Source organism: Archocentrus centrarchus, chromosome 20, assembly GCF_007364275.1.
Source record: "Archocentrus centrarchus isolate MPI-CPG fArcCen1 chromosome 20, fArcCen1, whole genome shotgun sequence".
Classification (NCBI taxonomy): domain Eukaryota; kingdom Metazoa; phylum Chordata; class Actinopteri; order Cichliformes; family Cichlidae; genus Archocentrus; species Archocentrus centrarchus.
Genome location: NC_044365.1, coordinates 7,039,389 through 7,061,950, shown reverse-complemented (window position 1 = coordinate 7,061,950; position 22,562 = coordinate 7,039,389). Strand labels below are relative to the sequence as shown.

The following is a 22,562-nucleotide window of genomic DNA, read 5'->3' as shown; positions in this document are numbered from 1 at the left end:
GATGTTGTTCAACCGACAGTAATCTATACATGGGAGTTTTGTCATTTTTCTTTGACAAAGAAGAAGCTAGCACCTGCTGTGGAGGATGAAATTTGAATGATCCCTGCTGTAAAGAGTCTGAAATCTTTTTTTTTTTTTTTTTTTTTTATAATGGATTCCCCTTCTGGGCAGAACAAGTTATACAAATGACTGAATGTACCAAAGTTCTTCTCTTGGTCTGATCATGCTTTCTCTAGATCCATGGTCCAGCTCCTTTTGACCTTCTCTATCCTTCTCTCCTACTCAGCAGTTTCTCTCTATTCTAGATTTAGCGTCTGATTCCTGCAGATTTGACACAGGTGGGTTTTTCAGTGCTTCCTCCACAGATTCAGCCACAGATAAGCGTCTCTCGCTATCAACAGTAACAAAATTTTCTCCGCAGTTGCACAGGTTAATCTCACGACCCGAATAAGGGTTCAGTTGGCTTTATTAAGGCCAACCGATTGACGTACTAGGAATGGATTTACAATTGTGCAACCAAATAACATTCTGGTGAAGAGTGACACAAAGAACTGGGGTTATCTACTGCAGGTAATTGCAAGCAAGGAACAGGTGCACCAAAAGGAGGCTGGGCAGCCACACCCACTCCTGGGACAAGGTAAGCAGATTAATCAAAACAGACAACCACACATACAATATAGGACAGATGGAGCAAGTAGGTAGAGGAGACACACACACACACAAGAGTTCCACTGAAGAACCCAATGCCTCTTGTAAGTCCTCTGACTTACGCCATGTGACTTTTCATCACTCTGTCCATCTGGCCAGCTGATAATTTTTTGAGACAGAACCTTATCAGTCATTAGAATGCTATATATATATATATATATATATATATATATATATATATATATATATATATATATATATATATATATATATATATATATGTCAGAATGCTGGTTAGTTGAAACATTGGGTTGAATAGGAAGATGCAACAATGGAGATCAACATGAAGGGAAAGAAGCCTAAAACAATAACTAAAAATGTTGAAAAAAAAAAAACCGACAAGAAGCATTTTGCCAATTTTCTTTGTTTTTAACAGTCTGTTTCACTTCAATCAGAAGCAAAAGTAGCCCACAGACCAGCATTGCCTCTGGTAACAATGCACAGCTACAACATGTAGTAGATGTTGGTCTGCACAGCTCTGCATAAGCTCTGTATAGGTATGCAAACCATGGTGGTCTTCAGAGAATCAGTACCAAGTGATGGCAAGCAGTTTGTCCCCGATGTCCTCCAGGTACAGACCAGTCTTTCACCACCACTCCTTGCCAGAAAGTTATGCTATGCTTGTGGTAGTATAGCCCAAGATGTTTGTTATTCAGTCAGCTTTGTCTACAGACAGCCACATTTATCAAGCTTTTTGCCAGTTTTTTTTTACACAAACTCCCAATCCACATTATCTTCAAAACAAAATGCATTATTAGGGGACAAATGTGCAAAGCATTTCAATTCTTTTTCTCTATTGCTCAGTGCTGCATTATATACACAGTAAAACAGGGCACATTAAAAATGTCAGATAAAGGGTGACATTTTGTCATGGACCTTAAATATCAGCAGTTGACTTTGGAGATTATCTGACAGAGTCATTTGCATACAGACACTTCTGACAGAATCAATGAAGCAAAGAGCTCTACTCTGATTCACTTTTTCAAATGCTGGTCAAATTTTCATGAAGAAGAAGATGCTCATTCATGATAGAGAAGTGTCACTTACTCCGAACTGATACCACATATGTGCAATAATTGCAGGTTCTGTTTGCATATCAGTAGTAGCTGCATTATCAAGCCAGCTCAGTCCTCCAGTTTTTGATGACTAATGAACCTTTTTTATGGCTACGTTTGGCCTTGCATTTTCTCCAGGTTTAAAACATAGTTTGTTGGGTTTTTTTTATTATTTTTTCTTACATTTATTTATTTATTTTTTGCCTTTATTAAATAGGACAGTGCAGATAGTGCTATGAAAATGGGGAGAACGTGAGTGAATGATACACAGGAAATGGTCTGGGATAGACTCGAGCCTTGGCCCCTGTAGAGGAGCTCTTCTTATTATTTTATTATTATTATTATCATCAGCCTCTTCATTCTTTCCTTCATTTGCTACATCATCACCTTTTCAAATCTGAAGGATCTAGAGTGAGGGAGCTGTGCGATGTCCAGGGTGCCTTATTGGAAGTGGATTGTCGTGGGTTACTGCCTTAAACACAAAGAGGTTTACATGTTTGTCAGTCCCTAAAAACTGTCCCCCTCCTCAGAGTTTGGCAGCAGTTATCATGGGGTTTAAACCATCTGGGTCACCTTCTTCTCATAAGAGGTCTGGAAGCGACTGAGAAAAGAGAATAAAATCAGACTTAAACCCAAACAGGATGATCCGGAGAGATAAAGTAAATTAATTTACATTGTGAAATAAATGAAAAAATGTTTACATGACATGAGTAATTATGATGCCCACAGTACACTGGAGTCAAATCATCTCCCTGTCACTGTTTGGAAGCATCTCCATGCAAGCCCTCCACTGCCCACTTATGATGAAGATGGCAACGACTGCCGTAAGCTGTAAGACTCATTTTTGTTTTGTTTGTTTATTTTATTCATTCATTGATTTCCATACCCCTCTTTGCTCCCCCTCCTAATAATACATTATGGGAGTTAAGCAGGTGCACAGAAACACATCAATAAACATAATCACACATTTTATTTGAAGTACAAGGACGCTTACTTGTTTGTCTTTTTTCTTTTTTTTTGTCTGTACTGCATATGACTTAACTGTTATTGTTTAACTGTTTCACTCATGTCTCTTGTTTTGTTTAAGTAAAAGAAAAAAATCACAAATAATACTACCTGAAAACTTGTTCTGGAGTAATAAAACAACCGGCAAGCAAACAGATTTAAGCAGGAAGTACATGGATGGATAGAGCGACTGAAAACAGGTGGTATAAATTAGAGTGGGGAACGTAGTCACAAAAGGCAGGAAATGAAACAATAGCTACACCAAAAAGTGTTGCATACGTTTCTACTGCTAGCCTGATATAAAATAATGTTTCTACAAGTTTTAAAGAAACCATTTTTCCAATTCCACATGACCTCAATGACACTAGAAAAACTGGGCATCCGATTTTTTTTTTTCATGTTTACCTCCTGATCTCAGTGAAATGTTCACTTGAAGGAGAAAGCCACTGATATACAGAGGAAAGATGACCCTCCAGGACCCTAAATCCATCAGCTGAACCCTCACAACTAACATATTTTACCCAGAAAAAACATCTGCATATGTTCTGATGTTATTGACAGCAGAGATAAATGCATGAGCTGACATCAGTGGCAAAGTTTATACCAAAGCTACCTGTTATATAAGCGCTCTACATATCAGCTTTCAGATATAAGATGTAAGCTTGTCAGAATAATAAACTGAATATCAGCTGCATCCTGTTTGTGTTCTCATCTTTGTTTTCATTTTCTGTTTCAGTCATTTTTAAACAACCTACATTTTGTGTCAGATAATTAATATTCAGTAAAATCATCAGCACCATAATTACCCAATTTATGTATAGAGTTACTGCTGGTGATTCAGTGGACGGGCCTCAAACCCACTAAAAAGGATAATCCATGGCTTCAACTTAAATAATGTTTTACAGTAACTCTAGGCATGCCAACTTTCTGCAAAGTCAGTCGCTACAAACCTACAAACTTCATGTGGCCATCAGATTAGCTCAAGAATAGTGCATAGAGAGCTTCATTGGAATTGGTTTATATGGCCAAGCAGCTGCATCCAAGTCTTACATCACCAAGCATGATGCAAAGCACCTGGATGCAGTGGTGTAAAGCATGGACTCTAGAGCAGTGGAGATGTCTTCTCTGGAGAGACAAATCATGTTTCTCCATCTGGCAATCTGATGGATGAGTCTGGATTTGGGGGTTGCCAGGAGAATGGTAGTGTAAAGTTTGGTGTGTGTGTGTGTGTGTGTGGGGGGGGGGTATTTACGGTGTGTGTGTCTGGGGGGGTGGTATTTATGGTGTGGGGCTGTGTTTCAGGACTTGGGCTCGGCCACTTAGGCCCCGTCTACACAAGAACATTTTCAGTGGAAACTGTCGTTTGGGTCATTTTCATTTTTGAAAACATTTCAGAAACGATCTCATTTACATGCAGGCAGGCCACAAGTTGGTGGTGTGGATATAGGAGCTGCAAACATAGTGCACATACTGTATGCCAGTGCTTCCGTTTTCAAAAAGTATCTTTTTCACGCCGTTCTCGTGTAAATGGCCCATTAGTTCCAGTGAAGGGAACTCTTAATGCTTCAACATACCATGATATTTCTGACAACTTCATGCTCCCAACTTTGCAGGAACAGTTTGGGGATGGCCCCTTCCTGTTCCGACATGACTGCACACCAGCGCGTAAAGCAAGATCCATAAAGACATGGATGAGTGAATTTGGTGTGGAAGAACTTGACTGGCCTGCACAGAGTCCTGCCCTTAGCCTGATAGAACACCTTTGGGATGAATTAGAACGGAGACTGTGAGCCAGGACTTCTCGTCCAACATCAGTGTCTGACCTCACAAATGTGCTTCTGGAAGAATGGCCAAAAATTCCCATAAACACTCCTAAACCTGTGGAAAGCCTAACTATATCATAACTATTACACGGGCAACACAGGGACCTGAAGAAGAAATTTGTTCCACTGCATGCAAATGTGTGAATGTGAATGACAATAAAGAATCCTTGAGAAGAGTTAAAGCTGTTATAGTTGCAAAGGGTGGGCCAACATCATTTTAAACCCCGTGGATTAAAAATGGGATTTCACTCAAGTTCATATGTGTGTGAAGGCAGACAAGCAAATACTTTTTGCAATATAGTGTGTTATAGAGAAGTTAATTCATTTATAATGTTATTATTCATAAAGAGAGAGGTCTAGTGATAAATTAAGGTTGCTGATACCAAAAAAGAAGAAAAACTAGCCATGCAGTTTGCCTTGTATTTGACCACTCAGTCAATTAATCCTTTATGTGCTAGAGGGTGGCTTTTGGGTTTTTATGCATTTCATTAGACTATAGAAGGGATGAGAAAGAGCAAGGTTAAAATACTGTTATTTGTTCTCCTCGAAATTAAGTTGGCGAGGAGCTGCATTAGTGCCTTCTATTGAATGCCACTGGTTGTCAGTCAGGATTTATATCAGCACCCAGAAGAAAACTGTTTAATTAGCATGGGACTAGCATTACAAGGAACCTCTGGTTAACAAAAAAAAAACACATTTTTTAATTTACAAAAGCCAAATATGGAAGATTTGCACAATATAAAGACCACCCACAGTCTTTACAGTCATAATACCTGAAGAACATAGTGTTCTACTGTATGCGCAGAGGGCATTCTCATTTGGCAGTAGTAGCTCTCCTGAGAAGCAAAACTTTAATACTTCTTGCAGTCCTGATTGCAAACTTTAGCTTTTGGAAAGCTGAAGCCTTGTTTCCTCCCTTTTTAGAGGGAGGGGGATTAAAAAAAATGAATGATGAAAAGCCCTCTTCATAGCTTATCCTGGCTACAAAAAAAGAAGACTTATCTTTTTTAGTAAGATTCCAATTTATGAAAGGCAAAACCTCACTGGCAGATGTGCTTTCCTTTTATCAGACTGACTTCTATTTGCCTTGGTTTATCTGCTAGCAGATATCCACGATGTGACAGAAATACATTTTACAACTGTAATGACAAGCAGACCAAATCCTGCGACAGAGTAACAGTCAGCAATCCTTTGTAGATGGTGTGCAGACTGCAAACTTGCACATTAGTCAGGGCCAGATAACAGTGTGCCCCACTTTTTTATAAACTGAAAACAAACACCCTCCTTAATACACAGAAAGCATCAGGAATTTGTAAATCATTCTCTCACCAAGAGCTGACCTGTCAATATTTCCAGTTTCCTGTCAGCAATCGATTTTGGGAAGAAAAAAAGAAACTCATTGGCTCCCCTGTGGGTGTCTCACTTCCAGTTAAATCCCACTTTTCTTTGTCATGTATGACAAATACTGCATAGAAGTAGAGTGTATACAGACTGAAACAGAATATAACAATGTCTCTGGGCACTTTAGGTGTTAAAGTGAATATCAAAGCTTTGGAAGAGCATGCTTTGCTTCTTTTCCTTCTGATCTTCTTTTCAGACCTGATGTCTCTTGATGGTTCACAAGTTCTCTCATGCCTGTCTGCTCTTCTTGTGACCTTTTCAAAGTTATACATACAAAATGAGATTTTTTTCCCTTCAGGAATCTACCATTTGAGAGCAATCCCATGACTTAGAAGACACTTTCCAGTGCTTTAAAGATTTCCAAATGCCCATTGAGATGTACTGTTCGTGATTTCTTTTCCTTTTTTGCCCTTTCTTCTCACTGTCCTTCTGCCTTACTGTTTTTTTTCTTTTTTTTTTTTTAGTCATTCCACCCTTCAGCTCTCATGCAACATCTAATATTAGGCCAAGATTTCAATTTGTTGTTTGACCTTTTCTCAGCTACGTTCTCAAGGAAAGTGCAAATAGCATTGTGCTTCCAGGACTTTAATTCTGGGTGCACTGCGCTTCTGACAAAAAAGTCCATCTCAATTCTTCAAGCTAATATTCCCTATCAACAGTGTCATATTTTTTGAAGCCTTGAAAATATAGATATTAATTACAGGTATTAGACACCCACCTCCCCAACATTAGGCTTTAAGTGATTTGTCTCTGCTGCCACCTCACCAAAACCTGTGAGGATAATTTGACTGTTTTACATGACCAATGGCATTTTCATCGTGCAAATGCAGCTTGGATCATAAATAAGCTTGTTAATTTTTGCCCTGCTGTTTGTGATGACAAATCACCCACCGTGTAAACATTGTCAACAGATTGCAAAATTACTCAAGCAAGGGCGTGCCTGATACTTCTGGGAGGTGTAATGGCGGAGCTGCGTCTGGCAATGGGATGCTAAGTGATGCAGGGCTTCATTCTTCTTAGCTCAGACTCGGAAAACAGCTTCATACATCATACTGGCACCCCTCCTCAGACAGATGTGTGCAGCGGAAAAGACGGAACACATGCGACTATTACCTCAGACGGATATCGCCCAAACAAAGCACACGATGGATTTGCCACAATCCCTGGGCTTGACAGGCTCCTGCAATAACAGGCCCCCCCATAAGTGCAATATGTGTATTTGTAAATGTGAGTGAGGGGGTGTGCATGCCTCCAATTGTGGTCTTATGTGCTCAGATTTATCAAATTCTATTCATTTGTTGAAACTGTTTTCATAAAGTCAGCATTTCCAATTAACCACTTTTGTGATTAAGTGGCAGTTACACAACAGAACTCACACTGTCAACAAGGTCATGGTTATGTGCACCAATTTCTTCCCATCCACTCTTATTTCTCTATCCTTCTCCACATCTTTGAAAGAAGCAGATAAAATAAGATGAATGACCTAATATTCAGACAATATGTATATGGCTTTCAAAGCAAATGGGCTCATTGTGTCTGCTGAGATGCGATTACACTACGTTTTATTCTCACTCATGCCTCTTCTAGTTTCCCTGCCAGCTCAACAGTAGTGGTGTTGTTATAGTTGGAGGTTATAGGTGAGAAGTGGTAGGCAGGGGTTGTTTGGTTTTATGATATAGCTGCAATAATATGGGCAGAAAAAATGAGTTTTTTACACTGTTGCATCATCGAAAGTTGTGCTTTGACAAAAACCAGAAAGCAGTGATGAATACAAAAAAGAAATTCCTCTGTAAGCACAGTGCTGCTCGGTTTCAAGATGTAGGTTTAACTGCTTAATATTATCAGCAACCTGGGCAATGCCATTTAGGGCTAGGGATACATTAAAATTCATTTCTTTCTATAGGATTTTTGTCTATTTGGAATGCACCATATGGAAGCACTTCTAACAGGAAAAAAATCAATATATGAGACTAAATTTTGAAAGATAATGTCTTCTAGTTTCTAATAATGCTAATCCTACCCCCAACCCAAAACAGGTTGACTTGGTGAATGTTAAAGGTTAAGGTTCAATCAACTGAGCAACAACCTGATTAAAGCACAACCTTTACTATATGGATCAGCATCTTTGAACTTGTGAAAGCTGCTCAGAAACCAGCACACTGTACGAGTGTACGTTCTGATTCCAAAACCATAGTTTCACCACGGTCTGAATTTCTTTCTAATATAGCAAATAATGAATGTTTCTTTACAATTGCAAAAAAAAAAAATGCTGGTGGTATTTTACTGAAAGAACAATTATTTCCTGAATGATGGAGTTTTGTTTGATAAAATCAGCCACAGCTATGAGTCTGGAGTGCTTCACATATCAATTATCTACTCGAGTGTTTCTCAAACTGTGGGGTGCGCCCCACTGATGGGGTGCAGGGTCATGGCAGGTGGGGCACGAACAACCTGGGAAAAAAAGTCGTGTGGAACAAATGTTGAACATCAGATTAATTCTCACAAGGAAACGTTAGCAGGTACATTAGTACAGTGACTAGCGAAACTCTCCACCATCACTGTCTGCTGTGTACATAAAGCCTTTGTGCTGCCACTTCACAAAAATTGAAAATTAGCTAAAAAATAAATAAATATACGTTAGCTAATTAGACAAACATCAGATGTGTGTTTTCCTCTGCTTATTCTCTGGTATCTATAGTTAATCTGGAGTCCCTCATTATTTCTTATAAACAGCAATCTAAAAAAATAATTCTTGAAGACATTAATTTTAATGTGATTTTTCCAATTGTAAGATTTGACCAAATAATCACCACAAAATAAAATAAATGCTTATATGAAATAAAAGTTTAAGAAATAAAATAGGCACTTAAGATGTTTTTTATTAATTTATTTGATTTTTTTTCGTCAGTTTTACAAATCATTTAATTTGATTTCAATGCAGAATGTAAAAGTAAAATATATATTTAGAATGATAAACAAAGGGTACATCAAACAACACAATAAGCAATACATGTAAGCAAGAAATGTAAGCTAGTTTTAAACTCTGGATATAAATTAACAGTTTTGCTCAAATCTGGCATCTATATATTTTATATTGATGTCCATTAGCATGCACTGGCCAAAAAAAGCCAAGAAGAAAAAAAAAAAAAAATCATCAGCTTGTTCCTGATGAGCACTTTCTTCAGCAGTCAACAACAAGTACAGAAATGGTTCCAACAAGCAGGATAAAGTTAAAGACAAAGGTTCAACTTCTGAGAAACACCCTCTGTCCATCAAACATTTTAAAAAATGGTTAAAAAAAAAAGACACCAATTTTACTTTTTGAGTCAATATTTTAAAAGGATTCTACCTCTTCATAGGTAATAAGAAAAAAACCCTAGAACATACAAAGGATCATGGTGATGTCTCAAAACAGTGAAGTACAAAAAAAAGAGACACTGCTGCACTCACAAACCAGTTATTTCCTTTGTCTTATGGAAGGCTTACTGCTGCAATGAGCAAAATGCAGTGCAGCATAGCATGCACTGAATAGTTTGCAGTGTTCTAAGTGTTAATATTTAATTCAAATTGATAAAGTTGGTTATTAAGATTTTTTTTATACGTGCTGATATAGCAGTAAGTACAGTATTTAATGGCTGCAGTGCTTTTTCATGGTTATATAATAAATACCAAGAGTTGCAGAATGTTCTTGCCATTTCAACTTTCAATAAGATAAATAAGAAAAGTGGTGTTTGGTCAATTATTTCCTTGTTGTAACAATGCTTCATGGCAATAAATCTTATATAATTGGAAAGCCTATTTATTTCTCCTTAAATGGTGCCACATTGTAATGAAAATGCATTTGCAGGTTCAACAGCTGAGTTGTGTATATGTGGTGCATGGATGAAAAACTTGCTAAATCTTCTTTGCAAATGCGGAACAACTTACTCTGCTACTGACTCTTGTTTGGTGTTGATTGGTGTCAAGCTTCTGGTACCCCAGGTGCTGATAGTCAGGCTTGCCATCATAGAAAGCAACCTCAATGCAGAGAGATATCAAAATGAGATTCTGCAACCAGTGGCAATAACATATCTCTAAACTCAGCTGTCCAAGATGACAACGCTCACCCCCACAGACTGGTTATAGACTACCTCCAGAATTTGGGCGGGGGGGTGGGGGGGTGGATAGAATGGCCTGATTGTAGTTCTGAGCTCAACCCCAGTGAACACCTGTAGGATCAGCTCAGGTGTGCTGTTCTTGCCAGAATGACTAACATAACCACACTGGCTGACTTGTGACCAGTGCTTGTTGAAAGATGCCATTCCACAGCAGTGTGTGACCAAGTTCGTGATCAGAATAAGGAGGCGGTGCCAGGCTGTTGCAGCGGCTTTTTATGGTTCTTCCACATGCTACTGAGGCTCCAGTTTGTTGAATTAAAAAACTGTTAAATTGTCAATATGTCTTGTTTCTTCAGACTTCAATCATCAATCCAAGAAACGACACCAAGAATCAGGATATGCTGTTTGGGAGAATAAGCTGCTTGGAATTGGCAAAAAAAGATTTGGCAAGTCTTTCATGGCCACATCCGACATACTCAGCTCTGCAGCTCAACTCACAAATGCATTTTCCTTACAAATGTGCCACCATTTACGGGGAAATAAACTTTCCAACAGTGTAAGATTTATTGCCAAGAAACATATAATATAGAGAAATAATTGACCAAACACAAATTTCCTTACTTTTTGTGACGGTTGTTACATTTTCATGTTTTAGTTAAAACAGGACATGATGTTGTGTGATAGTTTATTTTTTTTGTTTTTTTTTTCTACATACATAAATATATGCTCTACCGTAATAGCCCTGATTTTTATGTCATTACTTGCTGTGATTTTCGATTTTTAATGCAGTCAAGTTCTTTTTTATTGTTTTTATTTCAAATTAATAAGATTTTTTCATTACCACAAATACAAACGTGTGAGGCTTATGTTACTGAGCCACTGTCTATATTTTATAGAATTGGGTGTGGTGGGAACTGAGGAGGGCTTTAGTGCTAAACTCATCAAACTTCTGCAATCACATTTAATTGGAAATGCATTACAATGCACTCAAAAAAAGGAAATGTCACTGTTGTTCACTATAAAACATAGTATTATGTTTTGATTACTCAAAGACCATGAGTTATTTGCATCAACTTAAGTTAGTTGTATTGTTTGAAAGTAAAAATGTGCAATGTCAGGTTTACTTGGCTATGTTAAGTTTTCCCAACTCAACTCTGTAAAGTAAAAATTACATAAAACGGAAAGCACTTCATTAATAGGGTGGTTTGTCCATTTCAGGACACCGTATTTCCTCTTTAATCTCGCTTGTTCACAGTCACATGATTATCCCGCTTGTCAATGCAAATGGAGATACACGGCTCTGCAAAATCCGCTGTCATCCTTTGAGTAAAGGTAAGTAAATATCTCTTTATTACTAATACTTCATATAGCAAATAGTTTTATGTGTTTTGTATGCGTTAAATTGTGGTGAGGCTGAGGTAAAGGGGGGAACCATGCTAATTCGTTACTCTTACTCTGTTTTGCTAACTCTGCTACCAGATGTAAAAAAACATTGAAAAGTCAACTCACTGAAGCGACTGATTATCAAATACGCATTACTATGTATTTGTGTAGTTTTGTAAAGTTGTGACGATTCTGATAGCAGTATCGTAAACGCCACCAATACAAATTGGCACCCCTAGCTCCATTAGCGCCATTAGCTAACGTTAGCTCTGTTGGCACCGTTAGTGAGTCAGCTTATGGATATGTTGACTTCGATGTTTTTACTCTAATATCACTTTCTTTTTCCAACAGATATGAATGTGGTCTTGTAAAAACTGTGGGATGACTGCATCGACAAGAATCCATCTACTAAACACTACAGGTTGGCTCATGGCAATTTCAGCAGCAGACGCCCATACCCATGCATTTATTCTGATTGCCCTTGTGTATTTAAAACTTGGAATGCCCTTCATAGTCATTTAAGTATGTCACATACTAACCAAAGTGTTGAAAACTGTGTTACTTCAGCTACATTTAATTGTCAGTTGTGTCCCATAACTTGCATAGCATCAGCTGTCATCATAATGTGGGCTTTTTAATTGGTTAAAAAATGTATAAAGTGTGAGAGTTGTTAAGCAAATTAGTTCAAGCATAAATTATTTCAGAAGTTGTGTAGATGGTAGATGTAATTTTCTATTTTAAACCAATTTTGATACACTGAGGGTCAACACATAGGTATTCTACACACTGGGTATTCTAGATTAGAATCACTGAAGATTTGTACTACATTAGGGTTTGGAAATATATCTAGCAATATGAAACAGATGTTATATGTTTTGGAATTTGATATGTAATCTTGTGATATTACTTGTGGAAGACTTTTAAGCTGTATGATAACCTTTTTCTGTACTTCTTTTTTGTCTTTTTTGAAATACTTACCTAGATAAGTGCTGAGTTCACTTGCATTACCACCATCCCACTTATCAGTTTATGGCGCAGCTGGGCCACTACTGACAGATTCTCAGCAAGAAAGGAGGAGCAGTAGGACACAAAATCAAAAACTTTATGGCTGTTATTTGACAAGGTTTGTGTATAATTACTTGCATACTAAAGTTGCTGCAGATAGTTTGCATAATTATTCTGCCACCCCACCATCCACCTTTACACTAAGACAAGTCACATAAGACTGTAGTGGGCTTTCACACTTATCCCTGCCCTTGTTGTTAACTGATAAGTGCACCTGTAGCTAAATGGGATTTTATGAATGAATGAGTGACCTCTGCATTAAAGCTGGCTGGCCAGCAGTTGATATCTGTGTCAGGGATCACTTTTAGGAACTTTTCCATGTTCCTAATGTCAGTGACTTGTTTATGCAGTATATTTCCTGTTTCGTTTTGCAGAACGACTACATTGCAACAAGAAGATCTTGTAGCCTCCAAGCACTACCTTTGTATCTCAACGAAGACCCTGAAAAGCTAGTGAAAGAGTACGGAGTAAGTGTCAGTTCTTTTTAAAAGGGACATTTTCATTCATGGTTGTGCTAAATAAGTTCTCATCAAGGTGTCAAATTTTGTAATTCACTCACCAAGATTCAATACCTTTGTGATGGAGAGTTGTTAAGTTTTACCACCACATTCATTTTCATTGGGCCTACAAATATCAGACAATATATGATTTGCTAACTTTGATGAACCTACCCATTACCAGTTATTTTTTTAGAAGTTTTTTTTCCTTAATAGTGTTTACATTTATCCCCAAAACTTTTTTTTGTTTATTTGTTTTGTTTAGTTAACTCAGGGGTGTCTAAAGTCAGTCCTCAAGTATCCTGCATGTCTTAGTTCTCTCCCTGGTTCAACACACCTGGATCATGGCTCATTAGCAGGTCTCTGCAGAACATTGACGTACTAAGGAAGTAGTTGCAGGGTGTTGAACCAGGGAGACTGAAGACTGACTTCATTTATTATTGGAGTCAGTTATCAAGAAGAATATAAAAATGGTGCAAGCTTCATCTGAATTACACACTTGGACAAATTGTTGGCAATCCTCTATTAGTGAACAAAATCAGTCATTGAAATAACTTGAAACAGACAAAAGTAATTAAAGTTTTTACTGAAAATTTACCAGTGACAGTGCTTTTGAATTGTGGATCATGAAAAACAAACTAGACAAAAATTGTGGTATTTGTAATTTAATGTTTTGATGCTCAACCTTTTGAGGCAGTAACTGCTATCAAACAACTTCTGTGACTGTTGATGAGACTTCTGCACCTGTCCACAGGTATTCTGGACCACTCTTTGTTTGTCAATCTGCTCCAGTTGTCTCAGGTTTGAAGGGTGCCTTCTCCATGTTTCAGCTCCTTCTACAGATGTTCAATAGAATTTAGATCAGGGCTCATAGAAGGCCAGTGCAGAACAGTCCAATGTTTAGCTCTTAGCCATTCTTTGGTGAGTTTAGCTGTGTGTTTTGAGTCATTATCCTGTTGGAAGGCCTGCAACTGAGACCAAGCTTTCTGACACTAGGCATGGGACAACTTTCTCCTTCACTTCCTGTGGTCCATTTTCATTGTGATACACACACACCTCGTCACAAAACAGCACAGTGACGACTTTGCACCCTTTAAATAGGAGACTGACTGGTTACAAGCTTGAAGACACCTGTAATGCTAATTAGAGGACACACCTTAGTTTAACATGTCCCTGTGGTCAAATTAGTTTCAATCTTTTCTAGATGTTCCATTTTTGTCCAGGCCTGTTTCTCCAGTTTGGTTTTTAAATGATTCTGTTGAACCACAAATTAAAAGCAGTGCCTGATTTTAATTGGTTAAATTTCAATAAGTTTTTATTTATTATTACTTTTGTCCATTTTAAATTATTTCAGAGACCATTGTGGATGTTTTGGTCATTAAGGAGGGGTACCAATAATTTTATCCACGTGTGTATATGCTTTCAGTGAGAGAGGTTTTATTAAATTATCTTGTCTATTTTTATCTGTTTTTAGAGTGAGAACCCTGATGAAACCCAGGCAGATTTGGATCAGATGGTCATCGGCACCTATGTGATTAAACACCCAGGTGAAGATGTTGATCAGTCCCCAGAAGATGTTGGCATCATAGTTGAAGGTGTGCAGGTGCTCAATGAACTCAAAGATGTCACCACTTCTTGTGCCTTACTGTTTGGGATCATCTACGACCTGAACCTGAGCATTCTGACCTCAGGTACACTTTTAAATTCATCCAAAAGATCCTGATGGAACTTGATACACACAGACTTTTAAACAAAATCCAGGTACTCAAAAATAAACTGCTGGAATAATGCATGAAATCATTATGGGGGCTGTTCAGTGTGCTGAAAAGTTTTTGTTATCCTGTTAACTTGAGCAGTAGTTTGGGTTGTCTGTTAACCTTTTTTATTTCTTACGTTACTGTTTAACCTTGAAGGTTACAAGTTTCAAATTGAAATCTAAGGTAGTAGTATCAACCTACTGACCTGAGACCATACGACTCTGTTAAGAGTTTACGTTGGGCAGCAGACAAAACATTGTTTTGAGGTTTATTCTTTTTTTTTTTTTTTTTTTTTCTCATGTGTCAGATTGTTGTTACAGCACTTTCAGTTGTATTAAGATACCTCATTGTAGCCACTTAGCTGTAATGGGTAAAAAAAATTCTCCTACAAAGACACTTTACCATAGTGTGGATGTTCTGCTGCTATTTGAACTAGTTGAAGCTTGTGTGGAGCTAAGAGTTCTGAAAAGGTTATTGAAAGTTTAAAAAATACTGTGATGCTTAACTTTATAATTGTAATTTTTTTTTATAAATACAAAGCATTTTTATACTTTATTATTTTGAGTGTTTTTGTAAAACAAGATGATGTTATTCTTAGTATTTAATAAAGTGCTGTTTTGCAAAGTTGTGTTTTTTTCCTCCCTCTGTTAACAGTTCTTTTTCTATTTAACATGATTTTAAGTTGACAAAAGAAACTCATTTAGGATTAACTTAACTATATCAAGTTGCTCTTACTCAGCAATCCTGTATTGCTTTAATGTGTATCCAGTTAATTCTCTGAACTCAACTATGTCACATACATTTAACATAGTTTTCATACATAAAATGAAAGTAACCACATTAAGTTTAAATTACTCAAGTCCCTTTTGTACAGTTTACTTAAGTCTTTTGAGTAAATCATACAGAAACCTGTTACTTAACACCTACTTAAAAAAGTTACGTGGAACCACTTGACACAACATTTTTAAGTAAGTCCATTATATTTTTTTTTTTTGAGTGTGGGACCAGATAGATTTTTCATCCAAAGTAGGTGAAAATCCAACTTTAGGTCATGATTTTTATTGGAATCTTACTTTTTTTTGGAACTTTCTGAATTGGATCTCAGTAATGTGTTTTTGTTACTGCAGCCTGTTTCTGAGTCCTGCATCCTGCTGACAGTCTTGACAGTCTATCTATGTAGTTATATTTAGAAAAATGCTTGTTTTCAGTGGGATCCCAAATACAGGGCCTGGTCTTTCCACTGGAGGAAAATGGAATCCAATTACTTAATGCTGACAACACAGAAAACCTTTTAAAGGTAATTTACTGTCACATTACAAAACAGATTCTTCTCAGTGAATAACAGAACATTACTTTTTTTTTTTTTAAGCAAAAAATTAAAGTATAATCAGCAAACCGGGATATTTAATGATATATTAAAATACTGAACTGTGTTTGACACAGTACCAATTAGTTAATGGATAAAATAAAATAATATTTTATTTTTTTTCCTTGAATCTGTATTCAAAATCTTGCAGCTGATATACAACCGTGACTCTACAGACCAATGCTCATTCGTGGAGAGTGAACACTTTTGCTAATCATCATTGCATGTGGTGGCTCTGCAACTCAGTTTTCAAGGTTGTGTAGACGAGGGCCAAATGAGTCAAATTACCTGCTAATAAAATTGGCTAGCATTTAAATATAAGGGATGTTATAACTTTGTTTTCTTGTGCTTGTTGTGAAACTGAATATTAAGACTTAACATATGAGATAAGTAGTGTAGCTTTAATTCTTCCAATTTGCATGACATCCTTTGCAGGTTGATTGATTTACTTCAATGTCTTTTTGTTGACTGTGTCTTAGAACAAGTGCATGAGACATGTTTCTGTTTCATTTGATGGCCTCCACCCATTGGCCCTTAAGGTCTCTGAGTGCTTGGTGGCACAAGCCTTCTATAGCTGGTCTCTGCCACCATAAGTATTACATTTTGCAAAGCATGAACTGCAGGTCTGGTCAGTATTAAACAAAACAACTTGAAAACCTTTAAAAAACAAACAAACAAACAAATAAATAAATAAAAAGCAAATAGTTTTTGATGTCTCATAATTATTATTTTATGTTCCCCGAATTCTAAGACTTGTAAGAATAAATTAATAAAAACAAAATTTCTATATTCTGATTGCCAGGGTTTAGAGTTAGGGTTGGGATTGTCAACGATGATGACTTAGACCTCAGGTGGTGTAGGGGTTAGTGCTGTCCCCTCACAACGGGACCATTCTGGGTTTGAACCTGCTGTCCAGCTGCAGCCTTTCTGTGTGAACTTTGCACTTTCTCCCTGTGACTGTGTGAGTTCACTGCAGGCACCCCAACTTTTCCCATTATGTGAATTGATGAATTTAAATTCACCGTAAGTTTGTGAACTTTGCCTATTTCTCAGTTATTGATGTGATAGACTGGTGAATTTTCCAGGAAGTAAGCCAGATCTTGCCCTATGACAGCTGGGATAGGCTCCAGCCACTACCAAACCTGATTTGGCGGAGTTTTCTGGTTCTTGTAAGTTCTTGTCTTAAATGATGAATTAAAAATTAAAAGGTTAATATAACCTATGCAAATGGGTGAGAAGGGCAAAGTAGTATAGATCAATTTGAACTGTCCAACCTCTGTGTACACAAGAAGTTTCTGCTCCAGTTTTTGCACATATAATCCCTTCTTTTAATTAAGACCCTAGGTCTCAAACAGCAAACGCGTTTTACACCCTTCACTTCAACTCTCCCTCAAATCAATAACCTGGTTTCCACTGGACAGATAAAGCTGGTTTTAATGCAGCACAGAAATGAGCGTAATTTTTAACATCTCAGCATAACTGTTAAGCAAAGCTTTGGTTTGAGATGAAGTGAAAGGAGGAGGTGGAGTACTGAGACACATAGCCAGTGACTGAGCATTATTTTAAAACACTATTCTAATCCTTTCAGCAACGCAGCTGGAGTCCAAGTTAGAAGGAGAGATACAGCTTAGTTCTCAGGTTCAGGTTATTTTAAGACATAAGAGACCTCATTTTCAAAGGAATGGTAAAATGAGAGGGAAGAGGTTGGGGCCTGAATAGAAGGATAATTAGGTATTCTCTGCAACAGTAATTATCCTTGTTGTTTTTGACAGAAGTAGTAGTAAGGGCTTGTCTTGCTTTGCTTCCAACTACTTGCAGATGTGTATCTCTTCTCATTTTATTCATGAGAATATTTGAGTTTCTGGCTCCTCTGAGTCTTGCCACATTTCATTATTTCATCATTCTGTCAATAGTGGTAAACAGCACAGCATGAATGAAAAAAAAATGAGTTCAGTCATCTGCACATATAATATCAGATTATGAGGAAATGTACACTCTGAGTGAAATCAGTTAAAAACCCAAAGGGTAAATTAATCCTTTCAAATACTTGGCGACAGCTGATATACTAAAGATCAGTATCAATCAAAAGAATTGTCCCTATCATTTTGCTCATTCACACTTTGATTCATCTTCATAGGTCATGATAAAAGGTCTGCATGAAGGATGTCATAAACGGAAAGCAATTTTGAAACTGGTTCTTGAGAGAACTTCAAAATTCTAGTCTGAGCCTGCCAGAGACACCTATCAAATCTGTGAGGATGACTGGGAATTGAAGCGATGAATTGAGTGTCTGGCAGCTCGAGTTTAAATTTGTTCCTGTCGATACAGATTGAGCAGACTGATGTACTGGATTATTTGCTAAAGAAACAAAAGAAAACAGTTACAGATCAAACAAAAACAGAACATTATCCAAGCAGATGCACAATAGCTTTTAAAGGGCAGCTTGCACCAAAGTTAGTGACATGGCTGCATTTGATTGACAAAGAAAAAAAATGGAGTGGGGATATGAAACTATGTAATTATAGATGTAATTTAACTAAGAGAAAGGTAATGACAATGTAGATAAAATGCTATGTTCACTCCCTCACAGCATAATGAGTTGGAAGCATTTACTCACACAAATACACCACAAATATATGAAAAAGAAATACCTCATAGCTGAAGAACTCCCTTAAAAGAATATTAATGCTATGGGTGGAGCCTGAGCATTTTTTAATTACAGACTGATGATTTATTTTCTGATCTGTGTGTATATCACAGAAATTCTTTCTTTAGAATCTCAGGTAAATTCACTTGGAAATACAGTCTCTTTATTGTTGCTTTGCTAATTTCTAAACCTGAACTGATATTTCCACTCACATGCACTACACCTGAAATAGAGCAGAATGTCCTGATTAAAAAAAACAAAACAAAAGAGACAAAAACAAAATGGGCCTAATTGCTATTAGCAGATATCTGCATACAGACATAGTCTAAACAATCTGTAGGAATGAGAGAGCATTCTTGGTACTGGAAGCCTTTCTGCTTCCATTTGTAGTCTGTTTGTCATCCAACAGTTTTCTTAAATATCTAACTTTAAGTTATTTAAATACACTATGTCCATTTTGTAAGTTGTAGTCATCATTAAAGTCAGCAGACTTTTTTCAGTTACTAACAATTTGTTAGTCAAAAGTTGTCAGCCAATAAGTCTGCAGTGTCCCTTGGTTTCGCAGAGAGATCATGGTTTTAAAAAAGCTAGGATGGCAACTCTTGCTGGAGGCTTCACACCAGGACTCCACTAACAAATGGGTGATGTCACTGTGGCTATATTCATCCAATGAATACATTTGAAACGGGAGCAAACGGAAGGACTGTAAATGAACAGCAAAGTGCTTCAGAAGCTTTTAGCCAACCATGTCTCAACTGCCTGAAGGAAATTTTGTGGTTGTTGCTGCTGGAATACCAACATAGTGGAATTTCCAAAAAAAGGAAAAAAAAATAAATAAATCTTACGTAGGGCTAAGTGCTTTGCTCAGGTTATGAAATAAAAAAGAAGAGTACAGGACATTTGGCCTGTGGTATGGCTGCCACAGCCACCTCAGATCTCAGTGCACATGGATGTAGCGCTGAATAAATTATATATATATATATATATACACATATATACAAGGCCAATTACCAAAAGATACTATGGACAATCCATACTTTGACCATCCTTAACTAAGTTAAGTGCTGACTGTCTACCAGTCAGACACATTCACAACACTGGCGTCGGAGAGCAACTTGTTGTTCGGTAACTTGCCCAAGGATATACAGCCCAGAGGAGCCAGGAATCGAACTGCCAACATACCAATTAGTAGGTGACCTGCTCTACCTCCTGAGCCACAGCCAGCCCAACCACATCTGTAAGTATCAGGTAGTGAGAGTGTACAGAAACAAATGAGTAAATCTTGCACACGGCAGTCTGTCTTTGAAATAATTACCCCACCTGACGGGCTGTGGTGAATTTAGGAAACAACACCCCACCACCACACACACACGTGCACACACACACACACACACACACACACACAGACTTCCCCCAACCCCACACCCCTTCTTCCACGTCATATCATTTGTTACACTTTCCTTTTCATCATATTTAAAGCTTGCTTTCAAAAGACCACATGATGAGCATGCAATTAATTTCATTTTTCAAGTGGTAATGAAAGTACTTTCAAACAAAATGTGGAAGTCACTGCCAGACACCCAACCCCTGTCTGCTGTATGAAGAACAAAAGTAAATTCCTCCTAAGATGAATTCCATTAAATTTCATTTCAGTTTTATTTTCTCTTAAATCAGGAAAGTCTTTGGTTTTATTTGTGTATCAAATGGGTTAAAACTCCTCTTGATAACGTTGATGCTGCAAATAGTTTTGTTGATCAGTGTGGGCTGGCAAACATGAACTGCAATGTTCCTGCTGTTTTGATGTTTCCCGATAAACTGATAGGTTATAAGCCTCAGTTTCAATGGTGAACAGGTGGAAAGAGAGGTGCAAGCAGGTGTCATTAAAGTGAGGCAGCACAGTCAGTTTAGTTAACTAGGAGAGATGGTTTTGGTCTAGTATACTTGTACTGAGAAAACAAACAAACAAACAAAAACACAATAGTAAAAGCACCACAGTACCTGCTGTCTACAGATTTTTTTTTTTATTGTATGAACAACTTCAGTGATTTGAAAGGAGGATGTCAGAGTACAGTACCACATATTTCTGTTTTTTTTTACCTTCATTTAATCACATGCAAGTAGAACCAAGCTGTTACAGAATAAGCAAAAACAGCTGTAGAAGCACGAGCTGTAACGTAACTGAGTATCCACATTTGATTGCTAGAACTCATTAATGTGTGTTCTAACTTTTCCAGCTTTATTTGATCTGTTCCCCGTTCACGGATTTAAGTTTTATTCTTGAAATATCACATTCTGCAATGTGATGCAACCCTTTCCAATATGAGATGAATTAAAAGTGGGAGTTGTATTCGTGGGATCATGAGCTTTACCAAATCAGTTTTTTCATTGTCTTTTTTCTAATTAGCTGTCAATGACACGCTTGTCGTGTCATTGTGGTTAGTCTTTCAGAGTGAGGAGATCAGTGACTCACCATACCCTCTGCTGCTGGCTCTGAGGTTTACTGCTCTGTGGGAATTTAGCCACCTTTCTACATTTAGTGAATGTAACATGGATTGATGTACTTTCATGGCTGCTTTCCAGCATCTGGCTGTACTATACAAGCAGAGCAAGCTATTCTGTTCTTGTCTTTGTAATTTTTTTAAGCTCATCATCTGCTTAAAAAAATTGCAATAGTTGACTGCAACCGTTGACCTAATATAACAACTATAGTAAAAGATTTACTGCAAATCATTAAGTTGAGTACTGAGCAAACCGAGTAATAGGAAGTTGAGGCAAAAGGTTGAGTAAATGGTGCATGCCAGCTAGCAGACAAAAATGAATACAAGTCCTCAGGCAAACAGGCCTAGAGACTGGTTGGCTCTCCCCTGGCAACCTCTGGTTACTAGGGAAATATTTACACTTATATGTACACTTACCCGTTCATATGAATGGGGGTGTCCAAACTTTTGACTGGTACTGTAAATTGTGCCTATGTTGCTAAAACCACCAAAAAAGGGTTTAACTTTTACTTTGAAAGCAAACGGTCTCTATTTCTGGGTTTATGTCACACTTTTCATGGTTTTACAACCACTTAGTAGTGGTTATTAGTGAGTGTTTGTGGACAATGTGCTGCATTTGCCCATAGTTTGTATGGAAAACACCAATCTGCTAGCTACTAAAGCAATCACAGGGAGGTTTCTGGTGCAGCATGTCATACTTTTTTGTGACAGATTTCACCTACCAGCAATCACATGCCAACCAGTCAGGGAATACACATTTTCCCCTGGTGGCTAGTGGTTACGAGACAATCATCTGGTCTCAGCAATTTCACAGCAACTACCAGCAACCATTTACAGCTGGCTAGATAATAATAATTTTTTTCCCCAATGGCAAGTGGTTGCCAGAAAATTGCCAAATGGTCTCTAACCTTTGTGAGTGAGGCCAAAATTAAGCAGCAATTTGCAGGGCTGGCTCCAAAACAAGTCAATCGTCATACATTCCCATTCACAACAGCACTAAAAAGCATGTTTATTTCTCTGTGAATAATTTCACACCGATTAACAACTGTATAGTGGGAGTTTTTTTTTTTTTTTTTGTAACTCACCTATGTTTAGGCCACTTTGACAATCAATGACTCTCTAGGCCTCACCTCCATTTAGCAACTAAACAGGACCTTTACTTCATTTGCTATTGGTGCCTTTTGGAGTATTAATGGAATGATCAAATTCAAAAGAAAAATGTGTTTTTTTTTTTTTTTTTTGTATATTTACAGCCCATCA

At 37.4% G+C, this 22,562-nt stretch overlaps 1 long non-coding RNA gene across 1 annotated transcript; it reads left to right on the top strand.

Annotated features, from left to right (window-relative positions):
• Positions 1–11,311: 11,311 nt before the first annotated feature.
• Positions 11,312–14,810, top strand: LOC115799841 (uncharacterized). The gene is made up of 5 exons (XR_004021625.1): positions 11,312–11,421; positions 11,824–11,893; positions 12,455–12,595; positions 12,912–13,004; positions 14,509–14,810. It is a non-coding gene; the product is annotated as an uncharacterized LOC115799841 (long non-coding RNA).
• The last annotated feature ends 7,752 nt before the right edge of the window (positions 14,811–22,562 follow it).